Source organism: Pipra filicauda, unplaced genomic scaffold (assembly GCF_003945595.2).
Source record: "Pipra filicauda isolate LSUMZ 115617 unplaced genomic scaffold, ASM394559v2 scaffold19_size4547281_pilon, whole genome shotgun sequence".
In the NCBI taxonomy this organism is placed as follows: Eukaryota; Metazoa; Chordata; class Aves; order Passeriformes; family Pipridae; genus Pipra; species Pipra filicauda.
This window is the reverse complement of record NW_024104309.1, coordinates 2,624,653-2,645,776: the sequence shown is the minus strand read 5'-3', so window position 1 is coordinate 2,645,776 and position 21,124 is coordinate 2,624,653. Positions and strand designations below refer to the sequence as shown.

At 41.7% G+C, this 21,124-nt stretch overlaps 1 protein-coding gene across 4 annotated transcripts in view; it reads left to right on the top strand.

Moving 5' to 3' along the window:
- DAB1 (DAB adaptor protein 1) overlaps positions 1-21,124 on the top strand; it is a 436,638-nt gene that overhangs the window by 134,106 nt on the left and 281,408 nt on the right. Inside the window, exon 1 of one of the 4 annotated variants that reach the window (XM_039380590.1) lies at positions 19,862-19,917. The exons of the other annotated variants lie outside the window; for them this stretch is intronic. The gene's annotated coding sequence lies outside the window, so the exon portion shown is untranslated. Of the gene's footprint in view, positions 1-19,861; positions 19,918-21,124 lie in introns of those variants that run through there. 4 annotated transcript variants of the gene reach the window in all.

Below are 21,124 nucleotides of genomic sequence, written 5' to 3'. Positions count from 1 at the left end.
TCTGTGAGAGTTTGGTGTGCCTAGGAATAAGAATATAATTATTCCTTTTTATTGCATGCAGGTTTTCTCTGACTTCTTTCCTTCAAATCTCCTGATTATTTAACCTGGCAAAGGGCAGGTTTTGAAATACATGCACTCAATTGCTCAGCCATTGGTCTTAGCTGAAATCATGATCATGCTTTAGAGCAGAGATTGATTTCCTTCCTTGACTACGTTGTCTTTCAGCAGAGGAGAAGATGCTCACTGAGCCTGTGTAAACTCTTGCTCTCACCTTCAATAGAGGTGAGCACTTTTTAAGTGCTACAGATACTTGTTGGGTCATGAAAATCCATTCAGAGGCCTAAAGAGCCGAGACTTGGAGTAAAATCTCCTTTTTTATAAACCCACCTTTCCTCTCTTTTCCTCCAAAAGGTCAAAGGTAATGATTTCCCCCATGGTTGGCTCAATGGGAAGTAAAGTGCACAGAATCAGAGTTTGGTTACAACTACTTTGGATACTGATATGAGGAATAAACCTAAATAGATTTCCTTGCAGGCTGATGCCTGGGGAATGGAAATCAGGGAGCAATTTGCTAGTCTTAGTGTATTTGTGAATGTGCATTTCTGCTTGATGGCAAATGTTAAATCAACCTTGGAGTCAGTCACCCGCCATAAACTTTCCCCATCCTGATATACACAGAGATGCGTTCATGTCCCAGTAGCGAATGGATTTTGAATTCTCCTTAACCAGGCAGTGTCTCAGTTTTGCTCATGATCTGCAAAAAGAGAGAGAGAGAACAGCTGGGAAGTGGATATTATGAAATTTGATAGACAATGAGTGATTGAAATGTGAGGCTAGTAATGGATTTGCTTTCCCACTTACCTGTAATAGAAGTATGGTGAAAGCAAAGATTTTCTTGTTCCTTTTGACTTAAATGGGGGCATTTCTCATTTATCTTTTCATGCTGTGGAAAATTGGTTTTTTTACCATTAAAATATAAATGTATATTTCTCCTTTACAGATGCTTCCTTCTGAAACAGGCTGTTTTAAAATCTAACAATTCAGGGATGGAAATATGTTAACAACTAATATTATTTTTTCTGATTTGTATACGTTTTTTTCTCATCAGAGCTGTTTTTGGAGTAGAAATTCTTAAAAATTGAGTGTTTGAATGAGGTTATACAAGAGAGTTTAATTCGTAGCATCTGGACCTTGGAAAATGTATGGACAGGGGATGTTTGTCTCTTAAAAGAGTGAAGCCACTTTTTTGGCTGAAAAAAAATCAGGGCTTTCCTTCTGATGCAGAAGAAGGTTGTCTTTGTTTCTCAGATCAAAGGGTGATCCTGCCGTTGAGCCTGTAAAATGCCCAGTGCCTCCCCCTCCTTCCCTGGACCCTGTAATGCATTGATTCATCAAAATCAATCGCACTTTCATGAATTAGTCATTGGGTTCCTCGCTGCATCTGGACAAATTATGTCCCTCTTCCTGCGCGCCGATATCTCGGCCCTGGTCTCCGAAACAAATGACGCCGATGGGCTTGTTAATGGGCCAGGCTGCTTCTGATACAGAGCTGGCTGACAGCAAATAAACAGTGATTTTGTGGGATTTTGTTTGGTCACCTGCAAGGGTCACCCCAAACATCCGTGGTGAAGGGCCCTGTTGCCTTCCAGTAGTGCCGGCAGAGCGAGGAGTGTTCACAGGCATAAATTCCGCGTTCTCTCCAGCAGCGTTGTCGCAGTGCAGAGCACGGGGATGTGCCCGTCAGTGTGGCAGGTGGGCCCACGGGCCAGCCCAGGAGCCACAGCCCTGCAAGGCAAAGCCAAACCCTCCTGCCTCTTGGAGACTTCTTGCTCAAAAGATACTTGGCTGATGGCAAGCTGCCCATAGAGACTGGCTCGTTACCTGTGCCCACCACTGTTGTTTATGATTGTGTCTCGTGCTGGGAGACAGTTCAAAAGCAGCAGGAGTGCAGGATGTGCCCCATGGAGCAGGCCATGGAGGGGAGACAGCCTGACTGATGTAGGGTGGCAGTTTGAGGCAGGACTTCTGTAGCCCCCTCTCTCCAAATGCCTTACTGCGCCATAAACCCCAAAATGTCCCATCATTTTCAGTGTTAGGAAAATGGGATGTTACTGTGAGGACTGTTCACTGATTATTCACTTTCTTGCCGATGCTGCTTTCTGGGCACAGAGTAAGTTGTTGGTGTGGAGCGCAGGGGTCGTGTCTGGGCAGAGATACCTGCAGCCACTGCTAACTCATCTCGCCAACAAGCTCAGTGAGGGTTGTGGGCATCCGGCCCGACTCCTGTTGTTTCATGCTTTGGAGCATGAAATGTAATCATCATTACCTTATTGCTCTCTTATCTCCCTTGGGTGCTGTGCCCTCCATCCCAGCTGCGGGAATCATTGCTTACAGAATTCCTCTTGCCTCTTTAAAAACTAGCTGGAGTGTTTTACTTGATGGCCTTCCGTGATAAGAAATTCCTCAGGCTGGCTGTGTGAACAAGTATTTCCTTTTATTTGTTCCAAATTTACTGGCAATTATCGACTGACCCTTTTGCTCTTGCATTGTGGGATGGTAGGAAAAGAGAGGGATTGATCAATCTTCAGTACACTGCCCTGCAGAGTTAACGATATTTTATTTTCCTGTATTACAGGAGAGAGAAAGACATCCTTTTTCATTACAAGTCTGATCAATTCCTAAGTTTTTCAGAGCATTCAAGTTTTTGAACTTTACAGGTACTAAAGAATAAGGCGAAAAGGCATAAAGTTGTTCAGGAATAAATCGTTGAAGGAGATGAAGAAAAATCAACGGTTGTTCATTTATGTGTATTGCTTTGTGCCTAAATAAATTAGAATCAAAATTGTCCAGTGAAGGAAATGCAGGCCTCTGCTCTCTCTGCTGCATAAGATCTTCAGGCAACATTTATGGAGTTCGAAAATAATGTTTCTGGTAATAAATGGCAGAAATATTCTGTTTTCTGCATCAGCAGATATGAGGATTAAGGGATTTGACCATATTAAACAATTTTGCACAGCTTTGGCTCCCAGGGCTTGCAGGCTGCATTATCAGAGTTCATCTCACGGCATTTCCAGACCTGATTTAAGAAGAGAATATATTCCTGCTTTGCAAGTTGTCACTCCCTAATTTAGGCCATCTCTGACAGAATTAAAAAAACAAAGATAAAGAGATTATTTTCCTTCTCTTGGAAGGGGGCTGGTTTCCTAAGGCTCCCCCTACTCCAATTAGCCATTTGAAATTATGGAGATAATTGAATTTATTGTTTCTCCCTACTCCCCCAAGCTCTGCTTATGCTGGACTATCACATTGCTATGGAAACTTGAAAAAGATAGTAACTGATCTTTGTTTGGGTGAGCAAGAAGGTTTCCTCTGCCACTTGTCATCATAATCAAGCTGGACCTGGAGTAAAACAGCCTGAGGCAGCCCTTCCCACTCTGTTTTTTTATTTTTTTATTTCTGAATTAAACCCCTGGACTAGTTTGTTGGTATCCAGCATGAAGGCACAGCTCACAAAAATGAGATACCTTTGAGGTAACAAGGTGTGGAATAAATCCTGAGCATCCTCCTACCTGCAGGGCTCGTATCAGACCAAAGAAGTTAGTAGCTGCTGTGCTCCGAAAGGGAAATGTTCCAGCTTTCATCTGCCAAGAATGGGATAGGACAGGTATGGATTTAACTCAGTTAAACAATTATGTGTTCTTAAAATTGCTCTGAGAACAACCTCTTCCTGCAGGAAGCTGTTCTGGCTGGTACCTTGGTTAATGCCATCTCACCTGCCTTAGTGTCGGCCCTGCACATCATTTTGCAGCGGGGAGTTGCCTGCTGTGGAAGCACCAGCCTCCCTTCCCTTGCTTTTGAAGAGTCATTGCTTTGACATGGTTTCTGTGGATGTTTGACTTGCTTTACACGTTCTCCAGCTGGCTGTGCTGCTCTGGGTCCATGTATCAGGCACACTGCAGTCATACATCATCACCCCTTTCTATCACACGTCTGCACTGAGGAGTTGTTTCTATGATCCAAAGAGCAAGTTTTTACATGTTATTGTTTTCACTTAATATGTCATTTTTCTGATACCCCTCTTATAGATCCTGGGAGCTCCACAGACTAATTTAATTTTGGATTTTTTTTTTTGCATTGAAAAATCGTTAATTTTAGGGGAAATATTGCTGGGGTAGACTCACCAACTCTGTCTTGGGATATTCTTTCTCATCTTCTAGTTTCTTTTTCATAGAATCACAGAATGGTTTGGGTTGTAAGGAACCTTAAAGACCATCCAGTTCCATCCCCCTGCTGTGGGCAGGGACACCTTCCACTAGACCAGGTTACTCCAAACCCTGTCCCAGCCTGGCCTTGAACACTTCCAGGGATTGGGCTTCTCTGTGCAACCTGTGTCAGGGCCTCCCCACCCTCACAGGGAGGAATTTCTCCCTAATATCCCATCTAACCCTGCCCAGGCTCTAAGGTCTCCCGGGAACCTTCTCCAGGTGAACACACCCAGCTCTCCCACCCAGTTTCCAGAGCAGAGGTGCTCCAGCCCTGGCCTCCTCTGGACTCATTCCAGGAAGTTTTCTAAAAGGGGTTTTCAGTCACACAAGAACTTTTTTTTTATTATTTCCTAGTGAGCTATAGTGTCTACCACAGCATTAAAATTCTCTTCCAGTGCTGCATGTCACAAGCCATATTTTACAAAGCTTCTTTACCTTTATCAAAGAAAACTCTTCGAACTTTGAAGGTCCTGAATGCAGATATCTGCACACATTGACTCTTGCTGTCAGCACAGGATTAATCAAGGCTGTCACACATCAAGCCATAAAACCTTTAATATTTTTAAAAGGTTTGAAGCTTCTCTATTTATCACATGCATCAGGGAGAATAAACTGTTTAACTGCTGTATCAGTAGGAAATAGTTTTAGTTGTTGCAGACTAAGGCAGAGCTGAGCCCCAAATGCCAACCAGCGAGATAAAAAAAACCCTCTAAATGTTAGACTGAGATGCTGCTTTCTGAATCTTACACAAATATTTCCTCCCCCATACACACGTATGCAAATCACAGTATTTGGTGGAATTTGCACATGGAGCCTCGTGAAAACATTAATCAGTTCCTCTAAATAGGCAATAAAAAGGGTAGTGTGGCCTTTCATCTGCTGGTAAATACCTCATTTCTGAAGAAATCCCATTGTTGACTTTGTCACTCCAAGACATTAATTTCAACACACAGCTCTTGATATTATGCACGTAACATCACCTCACATGTTTGTAGCAGCCTGTGTCCAATTCAAGTGCAATACAAAATTTTGTCATTTTATTTTAATACTTTTCTGGAATAGCCACATTTTCAGGCTTTTCACTTTCTCTCAGATTTCAACCCAGAGGTGGCAAAACTTCATCAGAATTTTTGCGTTGCATTTGGGTAATCACAGACACACCCCCCCCAAATGATGATGGTTTTCAAACCTAATTTGAAATTCTTGAGGCTGCAAAGCTCAATTGGAAGTGCCACTGAGACAGATGTTGTTTTTTCCTGAATTCTGCACTTTTAGCTTTGCTGGAGATTTGAACAAAAGAGAAATGGTGGGGAAGAAATAAAAGTTAATGGCTCCCTTTCATCTTCTAAACACGTTTGACTGTGGGAAAAGTTTGAGTAAGTTTAGTTTCCCTGGTGTATATTCCTTTGTACACATATATGGGTATCTCCATGCTTGGAAATGTGTAACACACAGTAAGATACAGCACAAGGAAAATGCTTGTTATACACAAGCATTGATTATCTGTCCAGAGGATAACCATGTGAGATCCCATATGGATCTGGATGGCCCTTATCATATGCAGTGATCCCTGCCCAAACATGCTCATGCCAGAGAGATGGGCTTTGTTCTGTTCAGCTTAAGATGTTTGGGAAGGCACAGGCAGAAGCTAACTAGGGAAGAGGTAGTGTTGGGGCTATAGGAGGTTTTTTCAAATCTCCAGGAGGAATTCTGGTTGTCCTGGTATAAATAGCAAGGTGTGTGCACTAATATTCAGCTACAGACTGTACTTTGATGTCCTTTTTATAAAACTGTCATAATTTTCAGTGTTTGGTGAGTTGTAAGAGGGCACATCCTGAGAGATCTTCAGCATCCCTGGATTGCTGCTGAACCATGTAATTCCTTATGGCTGCTGTCAGAGCTGAGGCTGTTCCACACCGTGCAAGCCGAGCACCCACCTGATTATGCGTGGCTATGACACTTGCTTCCCAATTCTCCCATCTGCCTTTCTTACAACTGAAGCATTGCAAAAGCTAAATTATCAAAAAAGGTGTCCAAATAATGATGGCAATTACATGATTAATTAAGCATGGAAGTGCAGTTGCTTAAAAATTTTCAACAGTTGGTGCTTAATAGCAAAGAAACCCCTGAGCAATGAAGTAACCTCCTCGAAATGATCAGGTGGATCTGGGGGCAGGTGAGTCCATTGAAGTCTGGAATTGCAGAGTCACTGTAATTAGTTACTTAATTGTGTGCCCAAACTTGTTTGATGCACTTAGTGTGCATGTATAATTAATGATGATTTATTGAAAAGCCCTCTTACTGTAAATGCTTTCCTTATCATTTCCTAAAAATCTAATTGCTGAAGGAAAGATAGGAATCTGATTTAATATAGAAGGATAGAATTAGAATTTCTTCTTGCATTTTTTGCTAGCTTAGAATAGATAAGCCTGGAAATTCTCTGTGTATAAAGTCCTCTGTAGGAATGGACCTAAATGAGTAAATGATTTGAGTAAAAGTTGAGCTGAGCACCATCTGCTTTCTAGGTACAGAGATTAGTGTTGGGTTATGGGAGCATGAGCTGGGTTTGCATTTCTTCATGTAAGTCCATGGTGTAGTAACAACAAGGGACCCTTGGAGTGCACATCCATGTTCCAGTGGTAACCACGATCCATACTCCTGCTCCTCGTGTTCCTTCTTTCCAGTGTTTCCTATTTCTGTGATGGGCAAATCTAATTTCTTGGATGTTTCAGACAGGTTCGAAAGCCAAATGGTGGAAGAAAATTCATCATCGATTTCTTCAGGTTTCCTAATAATCTTTACACTATTACCTCTTTCCTTCCTATTTTTTACTTAACACAGATCTGTCATTGCTCCTTTTTCATCTCACTGTTTCCAGGCTTTGGTTTCCTGCCTTGCTTTTCCTGATGAGCTCAACGCTGCATCCCCTGATCTTCTGTTCATCTTTGTTTTCCCTGACACGCACAGATCCTGTATTCGTTCTGGCATTCAGATCTTTCCTCATTTCCTTTCTATCTTTTAACAGTCTTCTCTCATCTCTTCAGATATGACTTCCAAGCTGTCTGGCGGCTTCTTCTCCCAACTACCTCATAGTACAAGGGAAAATAACATGTCCAGCAAGGGAAAGCAGAGCAGATTTCTATATAACAGAGATTGCTTGGAGTTTTTGGTTTTCAAATAATGGTTTAAATGAAAATGGACTTCATTGCTTGAAAATATACATAAAGAAATACTATAATCATCTGAAAATACTATTCTATGAATATAAATTAAAATATATCGTGTAGTCTACTTACTGCCTATTATTCTAATATTCTAACTCAATTTGAATTTTTCTGAAAGTTATTTTAAAAACTGTTTTTCTAGATATAAGCTGTGGAAGGAAAATGAAAATGTAAAGTATTACAAGGAATCTGGAAGATGACTTAGGTCCTAATTTTTCATCCTGCAGTATTTGGGTAAACAGATCAGGAACCTCATGGATTTCAGAACAGCTTCATGTGAAAACACAAACATAGCAAGACTGGTGCTTTAATCACCACTAGATTCCAAGCAAGTCTGAAAAAGTAAGAATCAATTAGTTGTGTCCCTTATTTTTGGCTACACCAGAACAAACTGCAGTAAGTCTTTCCTTTTAGCCCAGGCAGGGCAGAACGCAGGGATTTGGGCACAGTGGGTTGACTGGGTACATAAAAATTAGTGCAAAACATACCAGTAATAATCCTTCACATCTCCAGAGCACTTCACAGGCATTAACTGATGAATTGTCAGAGCCAGTGTATAGCACAGACAAGTGTCTTGGTCCTCATTATAGAGATGGAGAAAGTAGGTGACAGGGATAAATCACCTGTCCTGGGCCCCCGAACAGTTGACAGCAGGAAAGGGTTTGTAAGGGAGGAATTTCTGGCTGAACATGCAGGAAGGCTGAGGTTGTGCTTTGATGACTTTCTCTTGTACAAAAAATTGCCAAAGGTGGGTAAATACCACCCCTTTACCCCATCCTTTCCCTTCCTTTGACAAGTTTTATTGCACCTTGCTCTCAGGGCTGTGTCTAAAAGGTCTGTGTGCAATAAGTTGGGGATGAGTGTAAAGGTCAAAAATTGTATCTGGAAAATGGTATTTTTTTGAATTTCCCAGCCTGATGAGTCATTCATTGCTATGACATATTGTGTCTGCTTTTGTTAGTCATGTCATATTAGACTCAGTGAGCGAGAATGATCCTGCCTCTTCCAGGCTGGCTGATTTCCTGAAAAAACTTAAATTGAGAGTGACACTAAAGTGCAAAAGAGTGATCTGAGGGAATGCAGTTAGTTTGCTTCAGATCTTATTTCTTCTCTATGTTAGATTGACATGAATGTTTTTCTTCATAACCTGCAATTCACAACCAGCTGAGTTCTCTAAGATTATGCACTTTATGAAAGTGACACTATTTTATTGAATTAAGTAAACACTTTGTCACTGCTGAAACTCGGTGTTACTAATTTATTACAAATTACATCATTATTTTACAATACAGGACAAGTGGGTCAGATGAAACACATCTAGCTAATTCTGAATTTCAGGATAACTGATGAAGCCTTTGTTAGATTAAAATATGATATATTATCTAAAGCCATTTAGTTGGGCCTGGCCTGAAATTTAAATATTTCTCTAATAACCTAACTCTTAATTTAAAAAACAAACACACAGTTCCATTAGGACTTCCAGTGAGTATGTGTCATCATCTTCTGATGATCAAATCCTTGGAGAACGTGTTTTATCTGTGCTCTTCATCACAAGGTCTGGAATTGTTCAAAAAACCTGTGGATGTGGCATTTAAGGACGTGGCTTAGTGGTGGCCGTGGCAGCTCTGGGTTAGTGGTTGGACTCAATGATCCCAGAGGTCTTTTCCAACCTAAATGACTGTAGAACAACTCTCAGATTACTCTTGAGTTGACTAAAGTCAGGTGTATCATTACAGAAAGTTGGCATCAGTGTGGTTATAAACTTATACCTGTGGCCATAACCTCTACCTTGTTGTAATTGTCTGCTTTTCATGCATTATCTGCAAATCTGCATTTTGAAGTTTTAAAATTAGAAAACTGTAAGATTGTAGTGAGAAAGGAAATTTTTTTTTCCAACCACGGAAAAAAAGTAGGAATTTTGAAAATGTTACCAGGTGATCAAAAAGCTTAAGCCTAGAATGTTTTCATTAACTGAAAAGGAAAATAAAATTTTAGAAAGGAAGAAGTCAACTGCAGTGTTTATGGCATCACCGGGCTGTTCGAGGGAGTTACCACCTTGGTGGGGAGATTGTGCATCAGATGAGCAAAAAATCTGAGATACATTTGTCCAGAGGGGAGATGCATGGCTTCCTGGTGACTCTGCTTGTTGTCACTCAATAAACCTGAGTGACATCCTTCTTTGACATCCTGGTCACTTTGAGGTTTCTTCCCCTTGTAGTTCAACCAACAGCATGAGCTCCAGTTAAAGAAAAAAAATTTATGAACTGTTTTATTTTAGATATTGCCCAAAGTTACTTTTGAAAATGGTTGTTAGTCACCTCTGTCGCTTTCATGCTTTTCAAAATTGTATTTCCTGTCCAATTTCTCACTTTGTCAGACTGCAGTAATTAAGGTTTGGTGTGCAGAATTTAAGCCAGAAAGGACTTGCTGTGCAAAATGTGTATGTGGGCACTGGGGAGTAAATTTAGCAGCCTCCTAGTTGTAAATATTTTATCATTTTAAGTGCGAGATGATGACCATGATAGGCAATGAGAGTTGGAGATGAGACTGAAGATGAAAATGTGGCCATACACTGAAATGCAGAGCCACCAAACCTGGGAAATGAAGGGGAAGTTGTGATAGTTCACTAGTTAAGGGGAAAAGATTCTCTTTGGAAAGACCCAGTGCTTTTCCTAGCATGGTTTTTTCCTTTATCTCTCTCTCCTAAGGAGGTAAGAAACAATGCCTTGGTTTGCAAAACACAGGGAGGAGGTTACAATGGCTCTGGGGAGTTGTATTAAAGCCTGAGGATGAGCAGACAGCAGCCAACCCTACACCCCTCACCTGGTCTGTGGGCTGTTTATTTGCTGTGTGTGCTGTCAGGAACAGATCTGAGTGAACAATGGTCAAGAAATAACTCTTTGAAAGTCTTTTTTTTCTGCATATTTTTCTGCTCTGAAGATGAGACAAGGAGCAGATGCAGAAATTGTCCTGCAGAGCTGGGCTCGCACTGGGCATCAACACTTCAGGTGGTTTCATCAGGTGCTCTGTCTGTCTTGTGGCACAGGAGAGCAGTCATTGCTTACCAAAGCCTGTGCTGTGTTTGGGGTGCAAATTCTCTGCTGGGTAACTCCAACATTACTTAGGGAGCTGGAAAAAAGCAAAGGATTACGTGTCTGGATTTCAGTGTGCTTATGGTTGGAGCTCTAGTTCAGATAAATCTCTAATTAAAGCCTGAGGATGAAAGCACTCCTTAGGAAGGTATTACACTGTTAATTCCGTTCCTTGTTCAGTTGCATGAGAGAGATGATAGATTGAGCTACCAGATAGTTTATACTTATGGCATATGGGTTGTTTGTTTTTTGCAGCTGAGCAGCGTGGCAGCTCTGGGCTTGCCGCTGTGCCGAGTGTTATAGATTGCATTCACGATTCCTCCATCATTCCCCATTTGCATGGACATTTTAGTGCCTCTGGACCTTTGCAGAATTATCTCCCAGGATTATTAATCAAGTCCCAAAACATTAACACATCCAATCAAGTTAATTGAAAGAGATAGGTTTTATTAAAAAGAAATCTAGCGAGGCTTGTAGCGTATATAATAAGAATGTTCTATAGAATCTCTACATCTGATGCAAAAGAAAAACCTCTTATATGTGATACAAAGCAACTGGAGCAAGAAGAGCTGCTACAACAGAGATCTTGCTGTGTTTGGTCTAACCTGTGGCTTTACAGCAAATAGCAAGGAATGTCTTGAATAGTTTAATTTCCCCCTCATTTAAAGCATAAGTTCTGTGTACAATACAGGGTTATGTAATACCATCCTTAGGGCATGTTTCTAGCACTTTTCAGGGGCTTCACTTTTTATTTACACAGTTTGTGTATCTCCGACATGAACGGATGGTTGGGGCAGCTGCATTAATGAAACATAACATCTATCTCAGCGACTCAGTGAAAGCCAGTAAATTTATTCACCATAGATTTGCTAGTTGAAGTGTAGGTAATACAACTACATCTATTTCTCTTTCGATTCAGAGCAGTGAAGCCAGTGCCCTCATTGTCCCCCCTGATTGTGAGCTGATTCAATTCACAGCTCTGTTTTGCTCTGCACAAACTGCCCCGGGCAACGCGTCCCAACCTCTAATGGAGATAAAAGGTCTGAAACAGTGATAAGTTTTGAACCACACGCGTGGTGGGCATGTTTGGTTGAGGGGAGCAGATTAAATCTAATCCCCAGTGAATGCCTGAAATATATATAGCGTAGATGTAGGAGCCTCAGTACCAGATTGAATCTAATGATTTACTTCTGCTGTGTGAAATTACTTGCTAATGTAGATGTAGCGGTGAGACTACAATAAAGAAACTGTTTGAACTGGTGGCTGCGGATGTAGTAACTAAACTGTTGTCACCTGAAGTTTCTCAGCACATCTACAGTTGTAGATGGACTGAACTGGGGAATCATGGGCTCATTACATGCTGTGCCTGTGTATCTGGTTTCCTTTCTCCAAGTTTACCAAAGACACCACACTTTTGCCACAGTATAGCTTGAGATAATTGTGCGGAAGATAGAGAGTAAAGCAGATAAAATGTGTGTTACTGCTCTATACTTGTTATATTCTACCAAGGAGACCCTGAGCAGACCCTGACCAAACCTGTCATGTTCCAAAACCAGTGTAAGATATATAAAAAGATGTGAAGCACAGGTGTAGAAAACATCCTTACCTCTTTCTGCACCATCTTCACTACTAATGTCAGGAGGATATTACCAGATGGTTTTATTTTTTACCCATGTGCTGTTTCCTGTTTGTCTTTAAGTCTGATTACTTAATTCATTGATTTCTCATTTATTAATGCCCTGCTGCAGTGACTCTATCCAACAATGCAAAGAAATACTACATCTAAAGCTTTTTCTTCCACTCACTTTGGCCACTTATTTCTGACCATTCCTTTACCTTTAAAACTCACACTCAGAAATCTAAATTTTGGACCCAAATGAGCTGGAACTGTACCTTTAAAAAGAAAAAAAGAAAGCCCCAAACCTTTATTAAAGTTACCCTGGCATTGCTGTGTCAGCATCAATGTGATTAACCTGCCATACAAGTGTGGGTGCTATAAAATGAACCTGCTCCAAGGCAGCTTTGATTTGCATGCTCAACACTTTCTAAGAGTTGCATTCATAAATCAGTAGGTTTTTTGTGTGTGTCTTTCCTGGGTAAGTGTTTTTCCTTCAGTCTGCCCTCCGTCCTGCAGCCTAACTTGTATATCATGGCCAGAGGAGACCTGACCAGCATGTAGATTTGGAGAGACTGATTTTTAATTCTTCGGTACAAGGGAAGACCTATTGCCCAAGCTTTCTAAAATAAATGCACAAAATATTAATACCTTGTGGAAAAAATAATATAAAAAAAAGGAGAAAATGACCTTCCAGGGCATTATCAGGAAATGCAGTATTACATCAGGTACCTGTTTCTGCCCATTGCAGTGTGTGGTATGAGCATCTAAGTTCATCTAGGCAGAACCACTGGAAGAATACGTCTGAATTCCCTTTTATTTGCAATTTTGCATTTCTTTCAGAGAATCTGAGCTTGTTGCCATTTCAAACAAACATTGTCCCAAGTCTTTCACTTCCTTTTCTACTGCCTTGATAAGTTGCTGCATTTCTTAGCAAACAGTCCTTGTTGTTTGTGGTGGGAAGTATGGCTGGCTCTGCCCAAACATTATTGATGCCAAGTTCATTTAAATTGCATGAAGTTAATTGACTCATTGTTGTGGAATGGGATTTCATCCTTCCCTTATCGCAGTGCAATGTCCTCATTTGATGATACTGATTAATAGATTTTCATTTCCTGCAAAAAAACTTTCTTAGCACAGTGGTGGCATCTTAAGAAGTGGAAGAAGCTATTTTGGGAGATGTAGAAGGCTAATCTGGAGCAATAGTGCATTTGCCTATACTTTACCTTTAAGAACATAGTACCCATAACAGGCAGTAGCTTCAACATCTCTGCTGGAAACTTAACAGTACCTGCCTAAGATATGAAGACTTATTCCTTCTTCCTTTCTTTCACCTGGAATACTCACTTTAGTGACTCTTTTATCCCTGCCTTCTTCCCAGTCAGTCATTTAGGGACAACCCACAGTAATATTGTCTGCAAGTATAGAAACAAGGATATGGGAATACTGTCACAGTAATCTGGGTTCAGATTTCTCAGCAGAGGCTGTTAGAAGATCAAGAAGTTCCAGGTCGTAGGATCAGGAAAACAATATTTTGTGGGCTCTGTGTCCTGCACTGACAGACTCTAAAGGTGGCTTCAAATTGAATGATTTTGATCTAGGATCTTCCCTCTAGGTTCTCACTTCCATCCTAGGAGATAATCCCAACAAATCCATCAAGATGAATGTGAGGCATTGTACTGAGCTGCAGGTCCAACCAGGGACCAGGCATGGGGGGAAAATGCCTGCAGTTGTTACTTTCTATGCACCAGAGAGGAGAAGGATAATACTAATACTAATACTGATGCTAAAAGGACTTCCAATATTATTATTTCTTGAAATACTTACTCTCTCACTTAGAGCATTGTTTCAGAGCAGGCAGGAGAAAAGAAGCCTAATTAGGCTTGAAACAGAAAAAGGCGAATATGATTTTATTTTTGTTTTTTTTACTATTCACAGTTTTTTCTTGCTTTTGTTACCTTAATTTTTCACAACAAATGTTGCCCCACAGGATCTGCCATTCTGCATATCAATACAAAAAGCACTACATGGAAAATAGTCAAGTAGTGCCGATATTTATTACACCAAAGAAACAGATTTGCTTTGTTGAGTATTTTTTTTGTGGTTGTTCTTCTAATATTACTGACTTGTCTCCAGGCAAGAAAGCAATTCTCTCTTTGCCTCAGAAACATGTGGTATAACCTCATGTCTCACTGGCAGGGGATTTAAAACAGCCACTATAATTTACATGATAATTGTGTCATTTTTTTTTACTTCCCATACAAGTTCCTCCTCGTTTGAGATTGTTCTGTCCTTTAGCAAATAGTGCACTTACCGTTGGCTCTGCAGGGAGCTCTTGGCAATCTTGAGTCAGAACTATAATGGAAAAATGGCTCACCTGATGATTTCAAGGGGATTACAGATTTAGGGAAAATAATCTGGTGGATGGGAAAGGGAAAAGAATTCCACCAAGCACTGCTGGAGCAGAACAAATATTGAACTCTCATCGTTGGCCTGCCTGTCTTCAGTGCATCTTTTTTTTGCAGTGTTGCAGAGGGTGAGAGGGAAGGAGGCCGGAGGGATGTTTGGGATGCACCTGGTGCACCTGCAGGGGAGATGCACAGACAAATCCAGGTATCTCCTCTGTGCTCAGCAGCTGCCAGCACTTCTTACATCACAAGTCCATCTTGCTCCGTGCTTTAAGGGGGATTGCCAGGCTAAGGAGAGCGTTCCCATATTGGCCTGAATGACATTTTTTCCAAATTCAGACCTGAGGAGGTGCTGCAGGAGTGACAGCAGTCCCATATTTATACCACACAGACTTGATAAGAGCTGCACTGCTTGTCCCGGTTGCAGAGATCCATCACTCCGGCCTTTGCGCGGCTCCGCTCGTCGCCATCCGGCCTGTCCTCTTCGAAATACAAATGATAGGAATTAGTATATTAGCAGGAGACCGCAGGATGTAATTGTATGTTGACTGAAATGTTTCTGATGGATGGACCCGGCGAGGTGACGTCTCTTATTTATGGAGAGGAGAGCACAGGTAGGTGATAGATTTGACAAGAGCACAGTGGCAAAACAAAATAACACTAAGGCAGAATGAGAATGTATTTCCTAATGGCCTCCCTCGCAGCTGTATACACTGATTTAATCTCTCCAAAGCACTCTGTTGTTTATGAGGCCTGTGGGTACAATTTTATGCCTGACTGAAGAGGTTGCTAATAGCTGCCATATTTGTGTTTAAGGACCTGCGAAGGATTAAGCTAAGTATTTTAAATCAATGAGCCATAATAAAGGAATAATATATTGAAAATAATAAACAGCTTTTTATTCAATAATTGGCTGCAAAACTGGTGAACTTCAAATGACAAAAATACTAATTAAAAATGAAGTTGCTAATCATATATTCATTGGGGAATACAAATTAAAACCATGGCATTAAGTCTCTATGGCAGAGACAACACGGCATGGAACAGGATGGCAGGTACCTTTAAAAAAACCATAAAACCCACACAAAACCCTTGGGAAAACAAAATATTCCTGTAGGAACAAGTTGGGGCAATTACTCAGATTGCTTTCTCAGTGACAAAGCTGTTGCATGAAGGGAGATGATCTGTTCTTCTCAGTTGCCAAGGTGTGACATCCCATGTTGGAACATTTTGTGTCTCAGAATGAAATCATCTCCAAACAACAATAAGCACTGGAGTGCTGGAGGTTGCCTTTTCCCATTTTTGGAGATTGATATCCCTCCATCCCAGGAATCTCTTTCCTTCTTTGGGAACTAGAGTTCTTGTGGTTGCCATCCTTCAAAGCACAGCAGCATAATCAGGGTTTCCTCTCTTCTTGAATGTCTGTTTTAATAGAAAGGGTCTGGTAGAGCCAATCTGAATAGATGATAAGAGGAGGAGGCTCCTGAAAGCCTCAGTGGTGAGTTATTTTGTGCTTTTCTTACAAAAATGTGTCTGGAGTTTACCAGAGTCTAGACGTCACAGACTCACTGCCTCCTTCCTGTCTCGGTGTGGGGCGAGGTTGCAGATTAGAAGGCACTGTAGGAAATCCCTTTATAGACAGACTATTTCTGGGTATGAATATATGTTACATTACTGAATCCAGTGTAACTCTAACAGAAGTAGATGCACAGAAATGTAGGTCCAGAAGCTGTAAGAGAGGCTGTCTCAGCAGAGACCCTGCTGAAAAGAGTAGAACATTCCTGGAGCTGACACAACAGACTCACACACTGCAATAGTGCTCGTATAGTAAATATTACACACAGCCTATTGATAAAATCTTGGTCTGAACCAACCCCTCACTACTAAATTGTAATTGGAGTTTTGCAGGTCAGGAAGTGACTTTAGGGTCTGTGAACCAAGAAGGCATGAAGATGCTGAGGATAAGCCATGATCAGCATCCACATGTTAAAGGCCAAAAGCCTTTCTCAGGCCACTTTAAGCCAGAAGTCATCACCTCTATGTCTGTGCCACTTGCCCAGCCCCAGCTTGATAACAGAGAGCAGGTGATACAATTGATTGCAGTTCAGTGTTCTGCATGAAATAAGTTTGCTGGTCCTGACTAAACTGTTTGGGAAAATCCTGCTGCTTGCTAAAGCTGTGTGTGGTCATTTCCATGTAGTCAGAGAAGCTGCTGCTGGTTGCATAGCAGGTTGCTGCTGCTGGTGCAGGGGTGTCTCACCATGATTCCAGAGGACATTAAAAGGAGACAGAGCAAGCTCTTCTGCTGCTGTTCCTTGTTGAAGGCTGTGCTGGCTCGGTAGCACCTGAAGTCTCTGCTGGATTCTCTGTGGGACTTGCACAGTTGAAGGTGTTACAGAATGAAAATGTGGAGGCGTATCTGATCTCAGTGTCCCCGAGCTATACTTGTCTCTGGCTTCCAGCAAAAGCTGTATACATGGCTGCACAGGCATATTACCCTTTCTTCATGAATGTATAAAATATATATGTCTATTAATTTGCTCTTAGGAGCCCTCAGGTTTCCATTAATGACTTGTATCCCTCAAGGACCTTCCAATACCAAGTTTTTGTAGAGATGCAGGTAATATCCTAAGGGACAAGCCAGCATATTCCATGGTTAATGCCCAGCAGGAAATCCTGTGGAGGGCTAATAACAATCCATATGCCTTGTCAGGTCACTGAGTCAGCAGTGGCTCCTCCTGTGCAGCCCCAAGTGCAGCTTCTCCCAGTTCAGCAGCCAAGGAAGACAGATCTACCTGTAGTGACCCCCTCTTGGTGTTATGAGCTGTCAGTGTTGAGCTTCCTTGAAAAATGGATTAGGTACTTAGACACTTGCATTTAAATTTTGGGTCCTTACCTTAAATATCCACATCAGAAGAGGAAATTCCTTAAGAGGAAAAAACCATTTTCCAGGCAAGTCATAGTTGGAAATGATACTTTTTATTATTCTTACTATAGACTCTATGTTGATTTTATATTCTTATTCTCTGGAATCACCAGGCTGGGTTACTTATGCCTTTGTAGCTAAAAAGTAATCAGTAGAAACCCAACCTATTTTAAATGTCCCTGCAGAGGTCAGACAGCCTTCTAGAAAACATGGTCAGAAATCAGAATTGATGCAGAGGTTACTTCATGAGCTTTCAGCACAATTTAATGTAGGAGATTACATGAGGTGATGTGGAAATCTGTCTTGAAGATGTTTCCAGTGTGGCCCCCGTGTCCATGAGCAGGATTGTGAGGAGCCGAGGCTGTTGGCTCATCATGGTCCCTGTTGGAGGAAGGACTGGAACCAGATGGAGCTGTGGAGTCTGGCAGCCAGCAACACGGATTCAGAGTTGCACAAGGCTAATTTTTCAGTGACCACAGGAGAAACACAATTTTCTTTTTTTTTTTTTATTTGTTCATGTTACAATTTAGCCTTCAGAGAACAGAACCAGGCACATGGATTTGTTTGGCTACAAAGCTCATTAGTGTAGCTCCACTGCGCTCGTCGCTTGAGAATTTCAGACCAAAACAAAGCAACTGAAGAAAAAGAAACAGTAAATCTATGAACATTGTAACTCATTAAAAGACAATTTATGGACAGGAAAGGAGCTGAAGTCGTTGAATAAATTATTATCATTGAAATTATTCAGCCCTCTTTAAATTATAGAAGATGTTACCAGATTGTTGTCTCAAGTCATCGTGCATAGTTTATGTGCAGTGGTCTTCTGAGCCCTTCTGAGATCTCTTACATTAAGCTAAACCATTGATTGCATCTTTGTTAAGATTTTCAGTCTTTCCCCAAAAACATCCTCTTACTGCAGCTTATGAGAAGGGTCTGTCTTCAAGTGACACAATGTGAAGGAATCAGTGGAAGGTTTAGTGGCTGTGGCTCAGCTGGGCTCTTCAGACCAGCTGGAAGAGGAGGTCTCTGGGTAGGGAAAAACTCCTCTGGGCAGCGCCTGGGCATTCCTGAGTGCTGGTTTGGGTCTGAGGAGTGATTCCTTGTAGGGATACAGCAACTATCAGTCTTGACCCTCTCCTCAGGGTCAAGTGTGGATGTCATTCCTTTAGATCACCTCTTGGCACTGAAACAGCCCACTCACATTTAAAAATGCCATGAATGCAGCAGGGAGATTGGTCACAATGTTCCATCCTGGCAAGGGATGAGTCAGGACAGGATTGACCTATGGATCCAGTGCATCCAAGGGGGGTCTGTGGAGGTGGTGAAGGGTCTAGATGAGAGGCTGTCTTGGAAGGGTGGCTGAGGTCACTTGATTTGTTAAACCCAGAGAAGAGAAGACTGAGAGGAGACCTCATCGTGGTCTGCAGCAAAGGGGCTGGCACTAATTGTTCTCTCCAGTGACCAGCAATAAGACATGAGGGAATGGCATGAAGCTGTGTCAGGGGAGGGTTAGGTCAGATATTAGGAAAAGGTTCTTCACCCAGAGAGTGGTTGGGCACTGTAATGGACTTGCAAGGGAAGTAGTCATGGCCCTAAGTCTGACAGAATTCAAGAAACATTTGGACAGTGGTCTCAGACTCATGGTGGTATTCTTGGGGCCAGGGCCAGGAGTTGGATTGATGATCCGTGTGAGCCCCTTCCAACTTGGTATATTCTATGATTCTCTGTGCATCTCCTTCAGTCCCTGTGCAGGAACAAACCCAGGATCTAGTCTTCTTCTCTGAGAGACAAACATTGCTTGGTCTGTGGCACCAGTGAAAAAGCCAGGTTTCCCTGGGATCCCAGCTAGTCAAAGGAGTTCAAGAGGACTCTGATGTTTCTTTAAAAAAGTCTCATTGAGTTACCTTCTTTAGGAACAAACCTGCTTTCCTGACCAGCAAGGGGATCAGAGCTCAGGGGATTATTTGTTGGTTGAGGTGTAACAGGGAATAGTTTGGGTAAGGACACAGGTGATAACAATTGCACATGGTTTCCAAGCACAGCCTCTGAGCCATGTGCATGTGATAACCATCAGACTGCTGACTCATGGTGGGGCTGATGATCAGCTTTGTTCTGCGAGGGCTGTGGCTGCTGCAAGCCCTTGGTAACACCTGGGCAGACCCTAATTCTTCTGAGAGTGCTCAGCTGGAGTAAGGGCCTCATTTGGGAAGAGGAGGGGCTTTTCCAGCGCCCTGAAGTGCTACCTGGTTTTGGGATGTGTGGGACAGAAAGAAGGTTGAGTTTCTGTTGGAATATTTAGACTGGTGATAGATATTTTTTATTCTCTCTAGCTAAGTTGCTGAACAGTTTGAAGGCTGAGAGTGGGAGCAGCTCTGCAATGTATAAAGGTACTCTTTTTAAATTATGTGCTTTCTTGGAGTATAGTGATATAGAAATGTGTATGTCCTGTAAAACATGAGCAGGTGTGTGATTCTGTTGATTTGAGGGCATTGTGGAGGTATTTGTATATAGACTTGTATGAATCAGCTCTGTGACAAAGGTATTTGTAAGCAGCAGTTCAGCTACTTTCTGGAGTTTTAAGATTTGAATCCCTAAATTTTAACTCATTTCCTCACCTCTGTGGTTAGAGCCAGGACTGAGAGTGAGCTGGGAGTACCTTTGCTGTAATGCACCAAGGTTGGGCTTGGCTACAGTGATGGGGAGAATTGAATGTTGGAGATCAAATTCCTGTAAGTAGGATTAAAGCTGCTTTGTCTCTCTGTAATCTGTACCACTCTGTTTTTTCCCTGTTCCAGATTATTCTTTATATTCAATGTGCATTAGGTCTCCCATTGTCTGCTCTCGAAGGAGTGTGTTCATTGTATCTTTGGCCTTGGGGATCAGTGTGGGGAGTTTCTCTCTGGACTGCTGGTTTTATTGCTGCTACTTCTGCTTAGCATCACCTCCCTATGTCGGCTTGGCATTGCTGAGGAAGCGGATAGGATGTCACCAAACTGTTCCGCTGCGCTGTTTAATTTTGCCGTGTTTATTTTAGTGATACCTTTGCAAATTTACAGCCAAAGGTGGTGGGAGTGTCACAGAAAAGGTGGGTTTAATAAACACTTGTAGAGAAAACAGAAGCAAATCCAGTGACAGCCCTGGCAATTCCCACCTTGGTTATTGCTGACAGACGGCACAAGAATAAAAACAAGGCGGTTTCCATGCACTGACACTAATGTACAACCCATGGTGATGTCCCCAAGGAAATGTCACCAATTAGCATGAAGGCTGCTGCAGTTATCAACTTAGACAAGATTTGGCCATGGAAAACACAAGGTTTTAAGATGAACCTATGACTCCTTCTCCCAAATGCTTTCCTATCCAAATATGTCGTGGATATTTGTGAGACAGCTCAAGTGAACAACTTGGTTGGCTTTTGTGGTTTGGTGAAGCACTTTGCTACGTGCCTGTCTTGCTTCCAGTGCTGGAAGCAGTTGGGGATGAGTTAGCACATCATTCTGGTTTAAAACAAATATGTTTGCTTACATATATTTATATATACATAAAGTCTCATTATTTCTCACTTTATACAAAATAATATATATATTTTATACA